Source organism: Vombatus ursinus, unplaced genomic scaffold (assembly GCF_900497805.2).
Source record: "Vombatus ursinus unplaced genomic scaffold, bare-nosed wombat genome assembly UNPS02000577.1, whole genome shotgun sequence".
NCBI classification, from domain to species: Eukaryota; Metazoa; Chordata; class Mammalia; order Diprotodontia; family Vombatidae; genus Vombatus; species Vombatus ursinus.
The window spans coordinates 22,037,948-22,062,844 of record NW_020940355.1 but is presented as its reverse complement, the minus strand read 5'-3'; the positions used below and the strand labels follow the sequence as shown (position 1 = coordinate 22,062,844).

Sequence of the window (24,897 nt, the reverse complement as noted above, 5' to 3'; positions counted from 1 at the left end):
GCTCTAAAATTGTAGGATTTAAAGTAATATGTGAGCTGAATTTCCTCCACAAATTTTCATTCTGTTTTTTTTCAGCATGGTATAGAGGTGACGATGGGCTCTCTGAGGCTGTGCCAATGGGAGTCCAAGTTCTAGAAGGTTCTAATACAGCTGGAACAATTCCAAGTACACAGTTCTGGTGGAAAGCTGCTTGCTTTCCAAAGACTGATCTTGCTAAGTAAGTACAGAGAGGTTTATCACCAGAAGGCTGGTCATTTGGTGATGAAATCTTTGGCCATAGCACCCCACGAAACAAAGGAAAGTACAAAATGTCCCTCAATATGGTGCAGCCTCCTGCTTCTGCAGGGGCAGTGACCAAGGGAAAGAAATGGAGCAAAGCATTCTAAGAATTATTTCGTTTTTAGACCATCTACAAACAGAAATCTAACTGTTGGTAGTTTAAATGTGAGAGTCTTGTTCAATGGCCAACAAGAGAACATATTACTGGAGGAAATGAAATTTATCAATCCTTCTGTTCCTGCGATAAATGAAATCAGAAGACAAAAGGAAGTTGCAATTAAATGAAAGGATGGCTCACAGATCGTCTTCAGGGAAGCACATGAAGATGTTCATGGAGTTGGTTTTATTATGCATCCTTAGGCAACAAAAAACAGCATTTCATGGGCTGCTTGACAATGTTGTACTGCAGCGCTCATGATGAGTAATTACGAAAAGACTACCATGGAGATAACTATAGTTTACATACCAACATCTGTTGCAGGGGAAAGTATAGAAATTCTATAAAGAATTCAGTAAAACCTCCAAAATTAAATCAACATGAACTTTAATTCTTGGTGAATTTAATGAAAAGGCTGAATAATATTAGAAAATATGGCTTGAGTAAGAAATGAAAGAAATTCATAAGACTGCAAACAATGTAAAAGCCTCATGCTTTTTTTCTTTCTGAGCATTAATATTCTCTTTGACCATGAGTCAGGAGGTGCTAGACATGGGGAGCACCAAATAACATTACAAGATTAAATTGATTATACATTAATAGACAAGAAGGAAGTGTCTCTACTGACACAAAAATCTTTCTAGATCAGCTGTCTATTTACAGTTTGGTCTCTATGCAGTGTTCCTAAATGGTCAGGTTCTCGAAGATTGTACCTGGTGATGTTCTAGAGCATCTTCCCAAACCATTTGCTCAAATGTTGCCATGTACTCCTCTTTCATGCAAGCTGACGCCAAGGGTTGGCTGGCATCTGTGACAGCAACCACAAGGGCAGGAGGAAACCAGTAACCACTCAATATCAAGAAGTATAGAACAGATCATATTGGATGGATCTTACAATGAGGATTTAGGGAAGAAGAGACAAGTTACATAGGATGACAGAGTATGAATAATGATAATGATGCTGATGCTGTATAAGCTTTAAAATTTTAAAAGTGCTTTATATGCATTCTTTTAATTAAACTTCACAATGGCCCTTTGAGTTAAGTACAACAGGTTTTATTATTCTTATTTTACAGATGAGAAAACTCAGGCTCATAGGAGCTAAGTGACTTGCCCATGGTCACCCAACTAGTGTCAAAAACAGGATCTGAATGGAGATCTTACTGGATCTGATTCAGGCACTTCATCTGCTGCGCTAGCGAAAGATGTATTCCCAATGATGAAATCACTGATCCATTTGAGGACTGAAATATAAATTGAATTTACAAAAAAAAAAAAAGAAGTTTATAAGTAAAGATGTATTAATTTGAGCTATGAGAGCTTTTTACTTAAAGGAATCCTGTGGTGACATCTTTGGTAAAACAAATAATTACTGCTCATGTCATCTGTTTGGTAAATCTGTATTTTCATGTATTTGTACAGCTGTATTTTGGACCACTAAATGCAAAAACAAGGATGACGTTTTTCTTTCCACAACATATGTCAGCACCAGTATTTCTTTAGTGCTGCTAAAATTAATCTTCCTTGATGTGGCTTTCATCCCACTTCTTCCTAGATAAGTACTTACAATGGCTCCCTACTGCCCATAAACTCAAATCTATTATCTTCATCAAGATATTCCAAGTTCTGGGAGAACTCTATGGGAGTGGGAAAAGAGCAAAATGATTCTAGAATCAAAAGGACCTGGTTTCAAATTTCATCTCTGGGGGGATTGGATGCTTACTACCTGTGTGACCTTGGGCAAGTCATTCAATCTCCTGATCCTTAGTGTCCTCATCTGTAAAATGAGAGTTGGACTAACTGACCCTTCGGTCCTTCACAGCCCCAGAACTATAATTCTATGAACTTATTCCAGCTAAACTCTCCAGCCTTACCTCTATTATCTTTGCTCATGCGCTTCCTTCTGCCTACCCATGATTCTCTTTCCTGACCTTTCCTATGCACTAACTTGAAATTTACATCTGTCTCAATGTCCAGCTTTTACTAATCCTTCCTAGGTTAACTTTACATCACCATTCTTCCTTATCTTTTCCATTATGATGATCTGTCTAATACTCATGTCAAAAGCCCAGAGTACACCAGCCTGCATTTGCCTAAGAAATGGTATTTTTAATTTGTCCTCTGAATCTATGTGTTTTTTTTTCACTAGACTATGATATCATCTGGGACAGGGACTATAAAAATTCACTGAATGAATGCTTTACATACTTTGAGTCAAAGGAAACAATTTACCTTAATTTTCTGGAATGATTTGCCAAACTAGTTAGGAGCACATCATCCATAAATTACATAGTCAAACTTTTTTTTTTATTGGTAAGCTTCTTATTTAAAAGGTGCCTGTTTAAAAGGGTCACTATTGGCCAGGCACTGATATATGTTTTCAGCAGAAAGCCATTTCTAGAGAAACACTGTACATTTTATTTTGGGATGTGAATGGAGTGTACCCCCCAAAGTTTCTGATCAAAAATTATTTTTATGGATAAAGAAAAAAGATCAGATAAAAGCATCTATCATCTTATTAATCTAAAAACAATACTCAAATATCAACTACACAAAACCCCCAAGTAGGCAAGTCAGAAAGATTAAGAATCACTATAGCTAAAAATATTCTGAAAATGATATATTGAAGCTTATTGAAGAAGAGAACCAGTATTGCTGACAGCCAATTCATTTTCCTTTCGGTTTGTAATCATTCTCTGTCTTTTGCTGGTGGGTGTGTTGGGAAAAGGATGTGCACAGCTGGAAGAAATCAGGTCCTGTTTAAAATCAGTCTGTTGTGTAAAAATTCAATGAAAAGGTGACATAGGAGGGCCTTAGTTAAAGTCTAACATACTCTTTGCTATCTCCTTGCCTCAATACCATACTTGTTGCTTACATAAAAAGAACAGAAATGATTTGATCATTTTGGAATTCAGCTGCATAGGCTAGACAATAGCAGGGAGGTCAGAGGGAATAGAACTGAAACACAGAGGAATAAGATGAAGGAGAGGAATAACAAAAGGCATGAACAGAAATGCCTGGGCACCTGGGGGAGATCATATGCGCGTGGCCCATTAGAAACACACCACGCTTAGTGAGACAAGACTTGGAATAGGCCACTCTACAGAAGACAAAAAGGAATGGAGCAACCATGGAAAAATGCCTATGCTATAAAATTTTAGAGACATTGTCTTTAAAGTAAGATGGGAGACAAGCTGTATTTGGGTTCCTTTGGAAGTATTCCTGAAAACTGTGTATTGTTCTTCCCTAATCCAAGGTAGAGAAAGACTACCTGGCTCTCCTTAAGGGAAGAGAGATAGGAGGATAAAGTGACATAGAATTTATTTTCTCTAACCTTTCAACACAGAATAACCATAGGGGAAGCAGGTCTGTCATGAAATAAGGTAGCACTATATAACCCTACTCAATTTTCCACTGCGCAGGCCAGCTCTTTGCTTAGTAGTGCCCCAATCCAGTTTAAATCTGCTATTAGTTTTCCTTGTTTACCAGAGTGTTGATATCTTACGTCACCTGAAGGAAAAAGACCCCACACAGGGTTTTGTGTTTTGGTCTTCCATCCACCCAGTTCCCTCAGTCACAGAGCTGCCCACATTCTGCTGTGTGTCTTTGGTGAGTCACAGTTTTTGTAGGCTTTTGTTTTCTTGTCGTTAGAAGAAGGCTGTTGGACAAGGATGCTGTTCAAGTCCCCTTTTAGGTCTAATATCCTCTAGGTTGGTAAAATATGCCCAATACTACACAAAAATGAACAAAGAAAAGAAGGGGGAACTATGGGGAGCTGTAATAAATAAAAGATCAATCAACAAGTTACAAACTATTCTGAGCTTAATAAATAAAAACTCAACATGCAGCTTCTTATCATTTTGATTATGCTTATTAAACAGTTCTGTAAATATTTTAGAAAACATCAAAGTGATTAAATAGGTATTTTCCGTGTGGCTACCTCTTTCATGGACTGCAAAGTGGTGGCTGGGTGTTTTTTCTCAATTATTATCCATGGGTTGGACTCTTTCCCTTCTTTTATTTTAGATACACTAGGTAATTGTATGCCTATGTAAAATTCTATGTCAGCAATTATATGGTATATATGACATCACATATAATGTAATTTTAACTAGCTGATATATAATACTGACACGTCGTACATTTTATTTTTTATTTATTTATTTATTTTTTTAGTGAGGCAATTGGTCTTGCCCAGAGTCACACAGCTAGGAAGTATTATGTGTCTGAGGCTGCATTTGAACTCAGGTCCTCCTGACTCCAGGGCCAGTGCTCTATCCACTCACTGCGCCACCTAGCTGCCCCTCATACATGTTATTTATGTCAGCAAGCTAAAAACAATTAGAACATAACATCAGACACAGAAAAAACCTTAGAGATCATCCAGTTTAATCATTTTATAGATGAGGAAATTGAGGCCCCAAGAAACAAAATAAGTTTCCTAAGGTCATGCAATGACAGAGTCATCACTATTTTTAGGTTTCACAGGGAGAATTAGGAAAGAGAAAAATCCCCCCTCATTGGTAATCCAAACCCAGTACATATTATAGGAAAAGAAGTCAAAGTCATAGGATGATAGGACTTAGACCTTAGACATCATCTAATTCAATTACCTCATTTTGTAGATTAGGAAACTGAGGCTTGGAGAGGGGCAGCAACCAAAGTCACAAAGGGAGTAATTAATGACATACCAAAAAAGTCGAGAAAAGCACTTATAGTGTTATGGCTTGCAGACATCAGACAGAAGACTATATAAGATGATACACAGATCACAAAGTGGAAGGCACTTCAGAGACTATCCAGTCTAGAGGTTCCCAAACTTATTTGGCCTACTGCCCCCTTTAAAAAAAAATCAGTCAGTGTGACCCTGGAAATCTATTTTCTTTAACCCTTTAATGTTTTTTTTTTGTTTTTGAAATTTGCGTCATTTCAAGAAAATATAAATTTAAAAAAAATGATGCACCTTAAATTTAATTCATTATAAATTTGTGGCTTTTTTTCCTGCATTGAAATTTTGGTGATGCAATATCGTGTCACATAACTGTATCATATAATATTGTAAACAAGTCATTACACACACATATTCCTGCGATGCATGCTGGACTTCTCGACAATGTGCAACATGCTGGCCTGCCAACATTTGCTTGTTAAGACCTGTTGATAGACTTGACCACTGATGTGTTATAACTTGCATTTTGTGTATATATTTGGAAAACAATGTAATCATTATGACTTTAATACTGTTAAATAACAGATGAAACATGCACAAATAGCTTTTCAAAATTTTTTTTTCTCTTCTCTTTTTTCCTTATACTTCCACAGCACCCTTATTTTTATTCAACATCCCCCAATTGCACCCAAGGCTACTACTACCCCACCCCGGATCATTCCAGTGCCCTCAGGGGGCGGTATCACCCACTTTGGGAACCTGTAGTCCAATGTCTTCATTTTACAGATGAGGAAACTGAGGCCTGGGAGGTTAAGTGATTTTGTTTTAGGACTTAGGTCATATTGTGGTTGTGGTTTGTCCTTTGTTCATGAAGAGGACCATGACATCAGGGAGATGATGGCATGATTTGCATGTGAATTTGATTTGAGTGAGGGAGGGCTGTGCAAAGTCACCAGCCTCACTTTCTCCTCCAGGGCCATCTGGGTCCAGTGTCCAGATATGGATCAGGACAACTGGAGATGACCCAGGATGCAACTTAGGTCACATAGCTATTAAGTAACAGAGGTGGGAGTTTAATCCATTTGATTATAAGCTCTCAGAGGGCAGGGGCTGTCTTTTACCTCTTTTTGTATCCCTAGCACTTAGCACAATGATTGGCACATTAAGGTGGTTAATAAATATTTACTGAATGAATGAATTTACTGAATGAAAGAGCCCTGAGCCAGGGCTCTTTTTCTTGTGCCACAATGCTAGGATGAACTTTCTGATGGACACCATTAAGAATTCCTACACTATGGGTGGGAATGGAGGCAGATAGTAAACCTTTGAAGAAGAAATTCATCTTCCAAATGTAATTATGAGATACATTACTTTTTTAAAAAAGTTATTTCATTGTATTGATAACTTGTTTGTTTTTACGTCAATACATTCTTATCTGAATATGTCAAGCAAATCTTCCTTTGCAAGAAAGATTTAAGAAAAAAGCTCATTAAAACCAAATGACACATCAAATGCAGCTCACCACTTCTGCAATATTCCCTACCTAGAGTCTCCCACCTCTCCAGTGAAAGGAAAGAGTTTAATTTCCTGAGACACATTATTGATAAGATGATGGTGCTTCCTCTGGTACCATGTCAAAGCAGCCCATTTCAAATGTAATCAAACTATAACATCAGCTACAAACCTACATATTGTAACATATTATAAATGAATGCTGAAATGTAGAATGTAATGAGCATAAATAAAAAAGATATCTGTTGCCATGGAGTCCAGAAAAAGGATAGTTGGACACTTGGAAAAAAATAGTTGGGGAGTTTTTAGGACTATCCAGTGCAAAGGGTGCTCAGAACAAACATACCAATATTTAAACTTACTTGGCAGATATCCTTACAGAGACGAAGGCTTATTTACCAGGCTCCCAGAGCTAACTGAAAATATTCCTTTAAAAACCATGCAATTTTGAAAGACTTAAGAACTCTTTAAACACAGTGATCAGTTAATGACTTCAGAGTGATGAAGAATGCTACCAAACTCCTGACTCGGGGTAACAGATTCAACATGCAGAATGAGACATAAACTTCTGGACATAGCCAAGATGGGAATATGTCTTACCCCTCTCTGTATATTTCTTACATTTTTTTAATAGTTGAGAGGGGGTGCAGGTGGGAGAGGGAGAAAATAAACATTATGAACAACTGAATAAAGATTAATTTTAAAAAGTTTATTCTTAATCCTAAAAAAATATTCCTTAAGAGTTCCTTTGTGAGCATCTGATCAATATTAATTTAGTTTCCTAAGGAAAAGTCCCTAAAGGAAGAAAATATGGTGCCTACCACTGAGCCTACTTTCCTGGGGACTAATCTTTCCTAGATGAGATGACCATTAAGGTTCTGGACTTACCAGGCTGGGATAAGCCCATCAAGGAAGGACAAAACTAACAGGTTTGGACTAAATAGTTTGTCTTACTTCCTCTCATCATTCAAAGGATCAAAGGATCCAGAGCTGGGTGGGAACTTGGCCGTCACCTAGTCTAGCCCATTTATTACTACACAGTTCACAATACAAACAGAACCCGCAGTGTCTATTAAGGGAATCTTGCTTCCTCAGACATCAGTCAAAACTACTGAGACTTTGGATTTATTCAGATTGTGCAATAGCTTACTAGAATGATCTCACATTGATGGGCATAGTTTGTTCAGAATTTTATTAGGTTTTCAAGATAAAAGTGAAATTAAAACTAACCCCAAAATACTAGTACATCTTATGCTACACGATGGCAGAGACTACTAGTAATTGTGATATTTTATCCCTTGGAGCTGGAAGATGAAAACAACTAAAATAATCTATCCAGCTTAGAGACATAAAGCTGGATGACATCTTCTTGCTGCTGATAAATCTATTTTCTAATTGCATAGAAAGACATGTTTGTATTTGGTAATGGTTCCATTAAAAATATCAGAAGTATCATTGTTTTAATGCACATTAGAGGAACATGACTCCCCAAGTGAATCTGATACATTAATAACATCTCTTTAACTGCTGTCTAATGATTTTTGTAGACATGTAATGGAATATTTTGTGGCTATTTTCAGCCATCTGTGCTCCTTTCTTCCTTTCAATACAAGTGTGCCAAAGATGTAATGAAATTGTGCTTTCTGCCATTATGTGTTTGTTAATACCAATATACCAATTAAATGAATCACCAGTGTCACCCATGCTGAATCTTGAGCTATCACACTGATAAAAAGACAACTACTTTGGGTATTGCTAAAAGGAGTTGGAACCTTTTATCTACAAAATTCTCCTGAGCATCCCTGGAGGAACACTGAGGTTCTAACCCAAAGCAGTCACATATCCCGGTATGACAGAGAGATCTGTGGTTTTAACAGGGGGTTGAGGCAGTCATATAACTGGAACAAAAACAATGTATTATAAATTGCACACTGAATAATGAGTTATACATGACGTGCTAAGATCAAGGCCTTTTCTTTCATATTAACAAAAGTCTCCAGAGAAATGTATGCTAGAATATTTGAAATTCTGATGTTAAGTTCTATAAATGAAAACAACTCATAATGATTATAAGGGTTCTTTCTCAAGAAGTAATGAATAGCAAAATCTTCTATTCTCTAGAAGATCTATTTTTGAGGTTCATAATAGCTGTGTAATATATGGAGGGTTAGGTGGAATACAATTGTATTGGGACTTAAAAAATGTAGAGAAATGTAGAGACAGTGGTGTAGCTAGCTAGAGCCATCTCATGATCAAACATCCATATTACCAGCACTGAAGATGAGCTGTTAGTTGCATGCTTTCAGAAGCTGGCATGGAATAAGTGGGAAGGTCTGCTGTTTCAAAGAGGGGACAAAACATTAGGTACACAAGAAAACCCTAGATGAATAAAATTGCTGCAATGGCTTTTTAAAAAGAATTTTAAAAAAAATTATGCTTAATAGCTACTCGCTCAGTGGTCCCTGCTTCCCATAGTGATAGCCAAGTTGGATTCTGCTAAAGTAATCATTTTGACCTTTTGCAGTGGGAGATGTGTGAATGAATATGGAAAGAAACGAATAAAGCTTTCTTGGATAATTTTGGACATCATGAGTTCTTTGTAATACATTCTGCATGGTGCCTTACACATAGTAGGTACTTAATACACATTTCTTGAATTGATTTGTTGACACGTTCTGTGTTTTTTTTTTTTAAATGCAAGGAGTTTTAAAATGCAGTTTTATTGACAGCAGTGAAAGTTGCATGAAATATCTGGGAAACATTAAAATTTCACCTCTACCAAGAAAAAAACCAAGTAATTTCCCCTACCTAGAGCCACAGTTGGTTTTACCTTTACGATCAATTATTGTGGCTTATAATAAGAAATCTCTATCCTCCCCCATTCCCAGCTTCACCTGGAGGTGATAATGAACAAATACCAAAGGAGCTGTGAAGTGCAGGAGTTTTCACTAAGAGTAAGTTTTCCAAAATTAAAATAAAGCCATTCCTGAAGCACATACATGCCTGCTCCCTGGTTTTTGTTTGTTTGTTTTTCACCAGGATATTTCTACTCAATGGATACAAGTGTTAATTATAAGGTTAGCTAATGATTTGTCAAGGGATGAAGATGGAAAAAATGTTTAGTCTAACCTCACATTTCCCTATCCTTTCTTAGAAATGCCACTACTGTGCCCTTTGTCCTTGTAAATCACTAGGAGAGAGGCCAGTGATAAGTTACATCACAGAAAAAAATGTCATGTTTCATGCACGGATTAAGTTAAAACTCTGCTAATGTTGACAGGAGTTGGTGAATTTGTAAGCACTGGCCACAATAATCTGGTTAATATTTAATCATTCAATGCACAAACAAAAAAGGACCTGTCCATTAATTGGAAATGGGTAAGAGTTATTCATACAATTGAAACAGATAAAAATACTGGTCTCTAATACACTAAATTAGTGATAACAAACTAAACTACTTTTACATTTTTTGCATCATCTTCTACGATGGTATAATTAGAGAAGCAGGATTAAATATTGAAATGTAAATACAGGTATTTAACATAGTTTAAGGGAAGACAACAAAGCTCTTTCAGGGCAAGATAATAATGCCAATCCTTAATAGAAGATACACAACATGACCCAGGTAGGCTGATGATTACAGGAGCAGATTTATGGCTTTTCAGAAAAGGATCAAACAAAAATCACCATCAACAACAAACAGGAAGAGACAGGGATATAGACAAAATCTAGGATGTGTTCATTTAGAGTGGAGGAATGAGAGGAACAGCCTGTGAGAAGTGGGACATTGAAAAAAGGATCCATAGGGCCAAGGCCCACAGGATCACAAGGAAAAATAGCAAAAGAAGTGATTGAGCAAACAGCATTTCTGACTAGAAAGCAAGGTGGGGGACCAGAGTCTCCAAAGAAAAGGACCATATTTCTTCAGAGAATAATTTCTACAGAGATTCAGCCTTGGCCTGGTAGGTGGAAGCCACAAAGTATGAATTAGGAGGACCACGAATAAACATATCTGCATATTCTGGGGTGGAGATGGAGGACAGAACATTGTCCTATGTCGGGGGCAGACATTCCAGGTGATTGGTGTAAAAGCCACAGCTGGAGGGAGTGGTGAGGGAGGGGAGGGTAAGATGGGACAGGGAGGAGCTCACAGTAGGGGGTCCGCCACCCAGGAGTGCCTATTTTAACTTATTCTTTTTAAATAGATTCCCAGTTATATTTTTTCATCCTGCTGAATACCACCCTCTAAATTTAGTGCCAGAGGACAAAGCTTATTTCACCCTGCCTTTGTTATCATTTTGTGGACTAGTTAGTATTCACAGTATTCCAAAGCCTTAGGCCTGGGAAAAGCAACCTCTAGCTTGAAAAGGAAAAAATGTCAGCAGAGACCATCTAGGCAAGATTAATACTCTATGACAAGTTAATTAAGAGGAGCCTGTACTCCTGATTCATCACAACTGTACATATAGTAATTTACTAGAGTGTGATGAAATTCTGTGATCCAAAGTTAAGTCATGTAATTGAGTACGCTATCTTGTGTGGGAATACAGGAAACAGGGTTGCATCTCTTTCGATGCCCTTATTTTTCTTTCAATTTTTGATGCTTAGAACTTATCACTAAGGACAACATTCACCCTACTCTGACTATAAATGTTTCACCCTATATGGTCTAGGACACAGCACGGCTCTGTAGTCCTCCAGATGCCAGTATAATGGAGGAGGGTGGTGGGCCTGGAAAAGCCACATATAACTGTTTCCTGAGACACACAACAAGTTAATGATTGAGCCAGCATTAGAACCCACGTCACCTGATTTCCACTCATTGCTTTTTCACGCTGTTGCCCTTGTCAGGTCCCTTGAATAGAGTACTAAGCATATAAGGAAACTTCAGTAACTATGAATCAATCTAAATTAAACTTCGTCCAGTACAGTAGTCATTATACTAATTGATTATGGACCAATAAGGCTGACATGTCACATACATACTTGCTTAGAGTTATGGCATGTATTTATCCACATACATAGGAAATGCCAAATCATTAAGTTGCATATTTTCTTAATATTAAACACACAAGTACAAGACAATGCTACACTGTTACGAGTTATTGGCTAATGTGGAAGTGTTTTGTATGATTTAACATATATGATTCATATCATATTGCTTGCCTTCTCAGTGGGGAGGGGAGGGAAGGATGGGAAGGAGAATTTGGAACTTAAAAAAAATGTTAAAAATAAATAAATAATAACATTTAAAAAAAGAGTTATTGCCTGAAAGTATGATGTATGATGTGAAATATGGACTTTACTTGGGATCCTGCTGATTACTTTGGGGAAAAAGTTAGAGTTGATACCAGGGGACGGTGATGTGAAAATCTGAGCAAGGGATGGGCTAAAAGAAAACAAGCTGCTGATTCTAATTTTCTCAAATATGTTCTTATCTTCACAATTTTTTCTGCTCCAATGTAAACTTGGTCTCTCTCACAGACTTTATGACTGAGTGCTTTAATCATGCAAAGTCATTAGTGATAGTTATTTTTTTAATCATCCTATGATTAAATCCTATTGTGTGTCTGGATAGAGTATGTGTAACAAATACTGTCTTTTCCCTCTCTTTGTATCCCCAGTGTGTAGCATACTACCTGACTCATAGTTGGTGCTTAATGTTTATGGAATGACTGACAAATATTTTCCAAAATAGAGAATAGATAAGAATGGAAGAATTTGTAATAGAACACAACACAGATTAAGAAAAAACTATAGTGTAGGGCTGATGCTTTTTGGCTCTCTGGAGGAGGAAAAGTCCATTTAATTTTCATATTACTGTTTTTTCACCCCTACATCCTTACACTCCATAGCCATAGCATGTATCATTGCTGCTGACATAGCAACCAGGCTAGAGATTTCTTCATTCCTCTTGGAAATGACACTAGGTAGTTTGCTGTAATGTCTCCTCTCCCCTTTTGAAATGATAGCTAACCTCTGTTCTTATAATATATTCCTACTCTTTACCCTGTGTACAACAATAACTTTTCAAACTGTTTCCCCATCTAATACAGGGAGATCACATGCTGGACAAGAAACAAGAACATTCAGATGAAATGGGTTCAAAAGCATGGTCTACGGTGTAATACTTTTTCTCTTTGAAGCTGGTTTTTTTTTTTCGCTCCAAAGAACAAGAACATCAAAACAATTTAACAATTTATTAATCGTTTCTAGTCTTAGAAAGATGTCTGTCCTCTGGTCTGTGTCAGAGTCAGTTTGTAAGGGGCCAAGACTGACCTCTTGTTTTTGAAAATCTGGACAATGTGGGCAAGATTCCCTACTTTCACAATGCCTCGATTCGTCAGTGAAATAATACTATTTAACAGAAGTCTATCCAGACAGACATGTGAGATTATGTCTTAGATCTCCAAAAATATTTTCTGCTGATTTTGTGAAAAATTTACTATAACAGCACAGAGAGCACTGATTCTGGGAGGATGTATTATTTTTTAAATTCCTGAAATAACATGCTTTTGTAGAAACATTTTTGAAAAAATGCTTTCTTCTCTGTAAAAAAATACTGTAACTGGTTCCTTGTTGTTGGAAATATCAAGAGACCACGCGGGGAAGTATACACACTTATCATAACACAGTCATTAATTCAAAAAATACCAAAATAAAATGTTTCTACTCTATGTGTATATGTGAGTGGGTATGTTTGATGGTTGTTCAAGTGTGCAAGGATTATAAGGTGCTGTGGTTGAAATGAGGACAATTAAGACACAATCCCTGTTCAGGAAATTGTAGCGTAAAGCAATGATCACAAAATCTGGAGCCAGAAGACCTAGATCTGAGTCTCAGCTCTGCCACTTGTTAGTTATGTTCCCATAAACAAGTCACTTAGTTTTTTCCTTCCATTATTTTCCTCATCTGTAAAATGAGGATGACAATACTTTACTAACTACCTGAAGAGGCTGTTGTTGTACCAGTCAGTCAATAAACATTTATTAAGTGCCTACTAACTATGTGCCAGCCCACAGCTAAGTTCTGTGGATACAAAGAGAGGCACAAGACAGTTCCTGCCCTCAAGGAGCTCATAATCTAATGGGGGAAAAAACAAAAAAGATTAAAAAACAAAACAAAACAGGGGATGAAGACAGGGACAGTAGATAGGGTAGGGACAGGACATGATGAAGTCCTGCAGCCAGCTAGGAAATTACGAGGTGTTTTCCCCAGGTTCTCTCTTTAAATAAAGGCCCAGGGGAGAGCTCTCCTGCACCCCCTATGCTTAGAGGGAAAGAGGGGCCAAGGGGCAGGTGTGTGCACCAAGGAGGCTGAAGTGTCAGAGTTGATTTGATCTTGCAGGAAGATGAGTTTCTGGAGACAAGGGTGATAATCCAAGTGAATAGCCAGGTGGAAACTGCTGACTAATAATCAAAAGAGATTACGTATGTAGAATGATGTGAAAATATTAATGTACTATAATTGTATGCTGTTAAGACTACTGCTGTTGCTACTTACTAACAATAGTAATTACAGTTTAGTAGAAAAAATAAAACTGCAAAACTACTAATTTGTTAATCTGGTGCTAAAAGTCACAGATAAACCTGAACAGATAAATTCTCAACTTTGTATTTATGCATCAATAAAATCTTATGAAAGATTTTTTCCCCCATATCATGTCTACTCTATGCTGAGAACTTCAGAATTTTCCTAATACAGGGGAAAAAAAATCCAGTGTCCAAGAATAATGGTGTCCCTAAAGCATCATTTCTGTACCCATATTTTCAAATGCATCATAGTGACCTGACTAAACCATTCCTCACTCCAATTCTCACCCCCCAATAATCAAAGATCTTCCCGTAAGTAGCAGGCTCCTTCAAAACCTAACTCAGTGATGCATGAGGGCTTTGGTGCCAACCTGATAATCATTCAACTGAATGATGTTTATTTAATTTACTTCCAGGCAGACTCCATGTTGACTTCCTATGACTTGCTGTTTCAGCCCTCTTGCACTAGAGCCTAAAGAATGTTTTTATTTCAGTCTCTTCTCCAATCCTTTCCAACTTAGCTACCAAATGTTTTCTTATGGCACCACATTGCGTTAACCCCCAACTATGAATTGTTAATGAGCTACTGTCAATGCCTCCTTTAACATCTTAACATATATCCCCCTCCTGCCCTGCTGACAATGTGAGCATTTCAGCAACGAATTATTGGTCCAGGATAAGGACACAACCGACAAAATTTAATAAACACAACTGCTGTGGAAGTCAGACCATATGATAAGGTACCTACTGATGAGGTAATGAGACTCATTTTTAAAAAATCAGAATTTGTATGTCCAAATGAGCCAAATATAGTATCTATGCATATTCACAAATGTGTGAAGAATTCTTGCACGTAAGTCTGGGGGGAACCTTTTTCAAAGTCCGCAAGAGATGGAAAGTTGGTGAAACATGATAGAATTTTATAATCCTCACTTGGATATAGAACTTCTTTCCTATACTCAACAAACTTTATTCAAACTTCACACAGTCTGTCCCCACTTAAATTTCATTACTCATGCTCCTGAACACTGCATAATAAAGACTCAAGATTTCACATTTCTCTGCCTTATTCATTTACTAGTTTCTACCATGAACATGTCTAAAAAGATGAAATCCTGCTTTCGGACACAACTCTTTTCTGCCTTCATCAATTACTTAGACTCCTGGAGAAAGTGTTAATTAGAGTGAAAAAAATATCTTGTACTTGCGAATTCGGGTATCTGTTCATGAGGGTCATAACATAAGTAGAGAAAAAGGCCATCTGGATAGTAGGGTTATGAGTGAACATAGTGACTCTGTAATTGTAATCCAGGTAAATTTTACTACAACTAATGAAAGGGAAGGTTCAGAGAGGGAGACGGGAGGAGGAAGAAGAAAGAGATGATTTTTAAAAAGAATTGAAAAATGCTCTTGAACACTAGGATCTCCTTTCTTTTGAACTTTCCCTTTAGGGGCTTAGGTACCTTTGATCTAGAGGAAATGCCAGGAAGCAGCTGCTGGCCTGCTTCAGCAATGAGAGAGTAGAGAAAATAGTGTAGGACCTCCATGCAGAAAGACTTGGGTTCAAATCCTACTTTTCTAAGACTTGTTCTCTGTGTGACCATAGTTAAGTCACCTCTTTGAGCTAGTTACACCTGCAGGTACGAAAAGGAGGTAGTGGTACATAGAGTGCCTTGTGCAAAGGGTTGTTTGTGTCTCAAATGAGGCCCTATATACAAAGCACTAGGAAAACATTAAAGCATTAAGTCAGTAATTATCGGAGAACCAGCTCAGAACAGTAGATAATGGGCCTCAGAACCAGAAAGACCTGGATTTGAGTCTTGCCTCTGACAAAGACAGGCTGAGAGACTCTAAGCAAATCACTTAATCTCTCAATGCTCCAGATAACTCTTGAAGACTCTAAATTGCAGAGAAGGTGCTGATCCACATTGGTAGAGGGAGATTCCTCACCTGGGAGTTCCTATGCTAATGAAGTCCTCTAATCATAATTACTGTTATAGCTGACTGGATTAGCTGGAGGTTAGAGGGGGGAGACAGAGGTGATAACAGTAATGTCAAAGCAGAGATGAGAGTAGGATTGGGCAAGGTGAACATCCGACTAGAGCACAACACAATGAGGGGACCACTCCAATATAATTTCTTATAAACACATATGCCACCTACTAAAGTCCTCCCCTGGCTCCTCATCTTGACAAAGAGGTGCCCTTGATTTCCTGAGGGCTTTGTCAGCAAAACATAAGCTGAAGAGGAATCAGAAAAAGGACCAGAGAAAGACTGTACTTCTGTTGTCTAAGGGATAGTCTTGCTAAACTGGAGAGGATCATCACCAGGGTGGTCACAGGAGGATACATTTTTTGGGAACAGCAACTCCTAAAGACCATCTCTTAGGTTATGAAGGGCTGGCATTTATGCCATTGATGGGAATACATACACTTATAAAAACTATATGTTCTTAAAATATTAGATGCAATGCAGTTTTTAAATTTTAAATTTTTATTGTCATATTTTGCTTTAATATCATGATTAATTTTTTTTTGCTTCTCCTTTTATCCCCAGTGTTTTGCATAGCGAATGGTACCGAGCAGGTGCATAATAAATGCTTGTTGATTTGACTTGACTTGCCTTCATTACTTAAGGTGGTATAGTACATATAGCACTGGACTTGGAGTCAGAAAGACCTAAGTTTGAACCCTGCCTTGGATTCTGACTAGCTACATGACCCTAGTCAGGTCACTTATTTTCTTTGGCCTTAGTTTCCTCATTTGTAAAATGAGGGGAATGGACAGGATGAACTCGAAGTTCACTTCCAGCTTTAAGACCATGATTACATGATCTGGCTCTCTTCAGCATCCATCCACTCCCAAGGGCAATCCATCTCTTGGAACAAAGAATAAAAAAAAGGAGGGGGGAAAAAGCATTCCAGAAAAATTAACCAATATATCCACTGAATCTGATAGGATATGAAATATGCATACCTCGAGTCCCTCATTTCTGCACAAAGAGGAGGTAAGTCTCAGGATTATAGATTTAAAGCTAGAAGGTACCTGAAAGGCCACATCTAGTCAAATTGCCTCATTTTATGAATAAGGAAAGTTGGAGTTAGGATAGTTAAGTGACTTGCCTGAGGACCCACAGGGAGTAATTGTCAGAGATGGGGTCTAACTTCATAGCCAATGTTCTTTCCAGAGTATAGTGCCACCCAAAGGAACCTTTTCTCATCATTTTTCATGGGCCAACCTTGGTCATTATAATTACCAGCATTCAGCTGCACATATTTTCAATGACAGAAAACGCCAACATATTGAACATATGTATTTATTTTATGAAGTCAGTTTGCATGGGTTCAGGCCTCTAGTGGACAGTAGGCCACAGGAGGCAGGATGTTAGATACCAAAGGGTACAATTTTCAAAACTTGTCTAGAGCATGCCAATGCCATATCCTGGCTCTGGGGAAAAGGACCCAGAAGTTCTACCATTTCCCCACCACATTTTTATTTCTATAGCAGTCAAATGTAGTGCAGTGTGTTTGGAGGCAGAGTATCTGGGTTTGAATCCTGGCTCTGTCACTTACTACCTGTGTGATTTTAAGGGTAGGTCACTTAATCCCTTGGGTTTCTCAGTTTCTTCACATGAAAGATGAGTTTGTTGGACTAAATGACCTTTAAGTCCATGACTCTCTGAAATCACATTATCACATTTGGTGGCTGTGTTTTGGGAAGGAATGAGATGAGCTAGGTGGCAGCCAAGGATTGAATTCGCTTTAGCTTTCTGCCTTCCTTCCACTGCAGCCAGGGACAGGCAGCTGGATGGATCCTTCTTAAACTTAACACTCTTGTTTATCCAGGCAGGGACAAAATCTTTTCTGTTGAGGGCAGGCTTTGTTAGCAATGCACGTTTGATTTTTAAAAGCAGAAATGCCAGTAACAAAATATTTTGCTGCTGGCCAGGGAATAAAACAGAAAGGTGCAGAGATGGACTGAGAAATGATACAAAGAAAATATTTATTGATTTTCTTCCCAATGAGGCGGAGAAAAATATAAGAAGAAGGAAAATACATCAATAAATATTATACAGTAGCTCATACGCTTGTTCAATCAGGCTTTAATGTATTTTTTTCACATCACAACTTACAGTGCATTTTAATCTATTATTCCACTTAGTTATATGATGTGTGCCTTTAGAGAAAAGACTGATGCCATAACTTCTACAAAGAAATCAGTCTCCTTCCTTATTTACAGTTAAGAAAGAGCAGCACACTGCGGAGCACTGACAGTCAGGAGTCCTGGTTCTACCTTTATTTTTAACTAGAGGTGTGTGACTGTGAATCACAGAGTTAGCTGGACAGGGACAGGGACTGGACCTGGGATTTCAATGGGACAGGGAACTCTAGAGGGAAAAGTCCCTGCAATTGATGCAGGTCAGCTCCTTAGTAATTTATAATTGAGAACAGATGGGTCAATCACAGTGCCTACTAACACTGAAGAGCAGGCTGAACCAGATTAAAATGTAACTGGCAAGTATTTAATGAAATACATAAAAATATAATAAAACATAGACAACATCACATTTTAAAACTAAGTCAATACATGGGTTCTGCATGTATGGGTTAGTGATCCATATTTCTATTTGAGTTCAACACCACTGGCTTAAAAGGGTTGCCCAGCACATTGGGAAGTCGAGTGACCTGTCCAGGGTCACATAGCCACTAAGTGTCAGAGGCAGGACTTGAACCCAGATCTCCCTGGTTTTGTGAACAGTTCTCTATCCACTACATTACACTGCTTTACAACCAATGTAACCACTTCATTTTACAAATAAAGAAAGAAACTAAGGCCCACAGAAGTTAGGTGACTTGCCCAAGGACACACAGATTAAGCAGAAGAGCCCAAATTTCCTCATCTGTAAAATGAAGGACTAGAAGATTCTGAAAGCTCCTTTTGGTTCTAATAGCCTATGACTTCATCTCATATTTTATTAAAGAGACAGTCACTGTTCAGTTCTGGGCCCTCTTTTTGTTACATATTCTCTGAGATAATATCTGTAAAGTGCTTAGCATGGGGCAGAGCACACAGGAAACACTTAATAAATGTTTATTTCCTTTCCTCCCTTCTGTTTTGGTGACCTGTTAAGGACAGGTAACAACATAAGAGGCACTGGAATCTTCTAACAGGTTTACTCTCGATCTGCTCAGACAGGAAGACAGCTTCAGAGGGATTAAATAAGCTTACTTTACTCTAGTCTAATCTTCTCAAAAGGGCTGCTGATAATGGAAGCACCAACTCCTACAGCCTTTCCCTAATCACTCTCCTCGAAGGGGCAAGCGAGAATGGTAGGAGCTACAAGTCCTTACCGGAACCCCTAAGCCTCAATGGGGACCGGTTCAGGCAAACACAGATTCCTCCCAAGCCTTGATGGGGGCTGATCAAGGCAGGTCACATGCATTCCTCTATGCATTACCCAAATCCCAAAATGGGTTCCCCACTCACTGACCAGTGCCCAGTTGCTTTATAGGGCAACAGACAAAGAAAGCATATTGCCAACAATAGCCTCACCAGGTTAACTTTAGCAATATCGTCATAACCTAGCACAAGAGCATGTGTAGTAAATATTACATTACGTCACCCCCATATCTCACTGTGGCTGCGCAGGAGAAGTTGTTTTCATCCATAATTTGTTGGAAATATTATCTAGAACCCTGGAACTATTATCTAAAAAGGAATAACAAAAATTCTCCTTACACACATTAAAATCCACCTTAATTACATGACCTCATCAGCTCTAATGAGCTCAATGATCATCTCTGTGCAGATGACTCCCAGACCTGCAAAGCCAGTATTAGTTTCTTTCCTGAGCTCTAGCTCTGCATAATCAACCACCTAGTGGACATTTCCAACTGGATGTCTGGATGACATCTTAAGCTCGACATGTCTGATGAACTTACTATCTTTCCCTCCTTTGCACTTCCCTATTTCTGTCAAGGGAACCCCATTCCTTTCAGCCACTCAAGTTTGCAACTCTGGAATCATCCTCGATTCCCCAACATCTCTCATCTCCCACATATCCAAACAGTTGCCAAGCCCTGTCCATTCTTCCTCTACAACATCGTGAACATCTATCCCCTTTACTCCACTCACATAGCCACTTGCTTGGTTCGGGCCGTCGTTACCTGTCACCTGGACTACTGTAATAGCATTCTCATTGGTCTTCCTGCCTCCAGGCTCTCCCTTCTATGATCCACTCTCCACAAAGATGACAAAATGAGTTTCCTAAATCATAGGTCTGACCATGTCACCTCCTCCTCAAAGAACTCCTGTGGCTCCTGTTGACCAGAAGGATCAAAGACAGATGCCTCTGTTAAGCATTTAAACCCTTCATAATCTAGAATGCTTGTTAATAAAAATAATTTCTTAAAAAGACCTAATTAACTTGCTTTTGAACAGCCTCATCATAGAACTTCATTACTAACTGTCTTTGTCTTGAGTATCTTTGGAAGACTCAATCACCCAATACTTTGGTTTTTATTCTGGGCATAGAAAAGAGGATTAATAAACACTTTGTGAACTGAGTTGGCCAGGGCCACCTGATGCCACCAGCCTAGGTCAGGTCCTTATCACCTTTCATCTGCACTAGTAGAACAGCCTCCTAATTGGTCTCCCTTTCTCCAGGCTCTCCTCACTCTCGTCTATCTTCCATACCGCTGCCGAAGTATATACACACAGAGCATCTACTACATAACATATAAAATGTTTCATATAATGTTATATAAAATAGCCTGGTTATACACACACACATAAAACACATGTGTTATATAGAACACTTACATTTTGCAAATATCAGCCAGTTAGCATTTCTTAAGTACCCACTATGTGCCAGGCACATAGTGAGCAGACACAAAGAAAGACAAAGGACAGTTCCTTTTCTCCAAAGAGCTGACCATCTAATGGGGGAGAAAACAGAAGAACAAGTAGGTACAAACAAGGTATACACAGGAAAAAATTGGATGGAATCTCAGAGGGAAGGTATTAATTAAGGAGGACTGGGAAAAGCTTCTTGCAGAAGGCAGGAATTTAGCTGAGATCTGAAGGAAGCCAGGGAAGACAGGAAGGAAACGGAGATGAGGAGGAAGAGAGTTGGAGGGAGAGGGGGAAACAGCCAGCAAAAACATCTGGAGTCTGGAGAAGCAGTATCATATGTGAGGAACAGTATGGAGGCAGGTGTCAATGGATAAAAGTGTATATGAGCAGTAAAGTGTAAGAAGACTGAAAAGATAGGAAGGGGTCAGGTTATGAAGGACTCTGAAAGTCAAATGGAGGATTTTTTATATTTGATCCTGGAGAGACTAGGAAGATGCTGGAGTTTAATGAATAGGAAGGAAGATGATGTGGCCAGACCTACATTTAAGGAAGATCAAGCGGACAGTAGTATCAAGGACATCAAACACAAATATTTTACATATGTATAAATATAGCCACAGCATTTTCCTCACAACATTCCTGTGCACTAAATAGTGCAGATATCATAAGGCATATCATGGGCAGTTAGGAGGCACAGCAGGTAGAGTATTGGACATGGAGTCGGGAAGATCCGAGTTCAAATCCAGCCTCAGACACTAAGTAGTTGTGGACCCTGGGCAAGTCACTTAAGTTTGGTTTGCTTCAGTTTCTTCATTTATAAAATGGGGATAATAATAGCACCTAACTTCCAGGTCGTTATGAGGATCACATGAAATGATAATTGTAAAGTGCTTAGCAGACTGTCTAGCACACAGTAAATGCTATGTAAATGTTAGCTATTATCATAATCCTCATTTTAAGAAGAAACTGAAGCTCTGAAAGAAAAAAAAAATGAACTGCCCATGGTTGGTTCATTGTCAGTATCTGAGGCAAGACACAAACCCACGGCTCTTCACTTCATGAGGCTTTTTGGAGATAGCAATTGAATTAGACTTTGAAGGACAGTTAGGATACCCTTTAGAGGACAAAGATATTCTGGGCAAAAGTCACATAGGCAAAAAAACAAGCGCAAACGTGAATCTGCAATTAATCAATCAGAGCATATTTCCTGAGTACATAATAAGTATAGGGAGGGCACTATGGGGAAGACAAGAGATGAAGTATCTTTTGTTCTCATGGAGCTTGCAGACCAGATGAGACAAACCTGTATGAAAGGATAAATGAGAGATACCACAAAGAAGGGTACAATTAGTTGCTAAATGAATGGTACAGACAGTAGGGCTACTGATTGAGTTCAAAGCTGATGGTGATCACTGTGGTCTAGAGAGGTCGATAATAAATTGCATTAAAGGATGTTCAGCACCTAGCATATAGCACTACAGTTCAACTGGGGCTTAGCAAAGAAGCAAAGAATTTTTACAGCCAGAATAGATCACTCAATCAATCAACAAACATTTTAGGCACCTACTATGTGCTAAGTGCCTAGAATATGAATTTGAAATAAAAAGAGAAACAATCCATACTCTCAAATAGCTTCCATTCTAATTGGGGGTAGGTCAGTGGGCATATATAAACATATACAGAATAAACATAAAGAGAATAAATACAAAGTAGTTGAATACAAGGTGGTTTGGGAGGTAGGGCACACTAGTAGCTTCAGAAAATGTTTCATGTAGGAGGTGATGTTGAACTGAGTTTTGAAGGAAAATCAATTTCTTGGCAGTGTGGAGGGTAGACAAGAATAGTGAGACCAATTAAGAGGTCATTGCAATAATCCAGGTGAGAGGAAATAAGGGCCTAAGCTAGGGTGACAGCTGTATAAGTAGAGATAAGGGGGTCTGATAAGAGAGTTGTGAAGGTAGAAACAGCAAGATTTGGCAAATGATTAGATATACAGGGTAGGAGAGAGTGACAAGTTGAGGATGAAGATGTGGCTACAAACCTGGGAGACTGGAAAGATAAGTGGTGTTCTTAACAAAAATAAGGAAGTCTGAAAGAGAGGTAGGTGTAGGTGAAAGTCTAGTCAGTTCTGTTTTGGAAATGTTGTGTTAGAGATGTTTCTATGGCATCTAGGCTATTAATTGGTGATGCAGAACTGAATCAGAGGGGAGACTGAGGCCAGATATATACAGTTACGTGATGGTAAATGTGAATTTACAAGGTCACGAAGTAAGAGAGCATAGAGAAAAATGAAAAGAGGATCCAAGATAGAACTTTAAGACACGTCCCCAGATGGGTGATATGATAGGGTAATGAGCCAGCAAAATAGATTGAGGAGTAATTAGGCAGGAGAACAGTAGAGAAGCAGTAGACAGTAGGGTCAGAGAGGAGATAGCATCCAGGAGGAGAGGGTGGTCAACATTGTTAAATGCAGTTTATGGGTTGAAAAGAATAAGGACTAAGGAAAGACCAGGAGGGAGAATATTAAGGAGGGATATAGGAGATATATTTAGGCAATGTAAAAGCAAAATATATCAAAAAAACTTTATTAAAAAACAAACACAAAAGAGATCATTGGTAACTTTGCAGAGAACAGTTTCATTTGAGTGATGAGGTTGGAAGTCAGAATGGATCTTAGTGATCACAGAACTATAGATGAAGAGTTGAAAGGAACCACAGAGGCCCACTGAGTTCAATTCTTTCCTTGTAGAGATGAGGAAAGTGAAGCCCAGGGAGGTTAGGTGACTTGTCCATGTTGTATCATGTTGTTTTCTAGTACAACTCTCCTAATTAATAAGGTTTTTTGATTATGCTGATTGTTACTTCAAGCACTTAATATGGATTAGATCTTCCCTTTTAAGCTAATCAGGAGTTTATTGAAAATATTTCAACGCTTGAACAAAGTTTCATTAGCACTATTGATCCAGATACGCTGTGATTTTGACTAGTGTTTAAGAGACTACTATCCTGGACTCTTCAAAGTATGATCTCCAGGTGGTCTCTCATGCTGAGTTTAAATTTGCTGGGTGCCCTCTACAAACTGGCCGTCCCTAATGATGATTATGTAAGCACAAAAGGGTGTGGCACCAAAATCTTAAACTGAGTAGACGTTAGACCCCCAAGTATGCTTTACTGGGCTCTTTTTGCCCTTGCTCTGGGAACTATAATCAAATCAACATTATCAAGGCTTCTGTTGTCAATCAAATGCCCTATGGATCCATTCACCTGCTTAAATCCAAACACTTCTTTTTGGCTACCACTGTCCTGTATGTGTTGTCACCATCTGTTAAAATGTAAGCTCCCTGATGGCAGGCTCTATCTACTTTTGCACTTGTATCCCCAATGCTTATCAGTGTCTGGCACACTGTAAACACTTAATAAATGCTTTTTCATCTACTAATTAATTAATTAATTAATTATTTTTTCTTAAATGTTTATCAACTGATGGGGGAAGTAAGAGGTTTCTTTCTTCCTTCACTTTTTTCTTTTTTCCCTCCCTCCCTTCCTTCATGCTTGCCTTCCTATTATTTCTTTCAGCAACCTTTCGCTAGAATTATTCTCCTTACCAAGGCATTGGCCTAGCGACTAGACTGAAGACCCCACTCTGCTATTTATTTCTCTGATGACAGCATCCTATCATTTTATACCCAAGAATAAACGAACCTCACACATCTTGTATGACCTAAATATTCGAGGATGGTAAAACAAACAAAAAACAAACAAACCACTTTTCATGATCACATTTCTCAATGCTTCTTACTGTGATTATTTAGGAAAATTAATGTTGGAGTGGGAGAAGGAAAGGGGTGTCATTTTTAATATATGATCAGCTGGCTTTGCTAAATTATTTGTTGC

The 24,897-nt window shown here is 38.4% G+C and overlaps 1 protein-coding gene across 4 annotated transcripts in view; it reads right to left on the bottom strand.

Moving 5' to 3' along the window:
- Positions 1-24,897, bottom strand: part of LYRM4 (LYR motif containing 4) — a 206,765-nt gene that overhangs the window by 67,898 nt on the left and 113,970 nt on the right. The gene's annotated exons all lie outside the window — the stretch shown is intronic.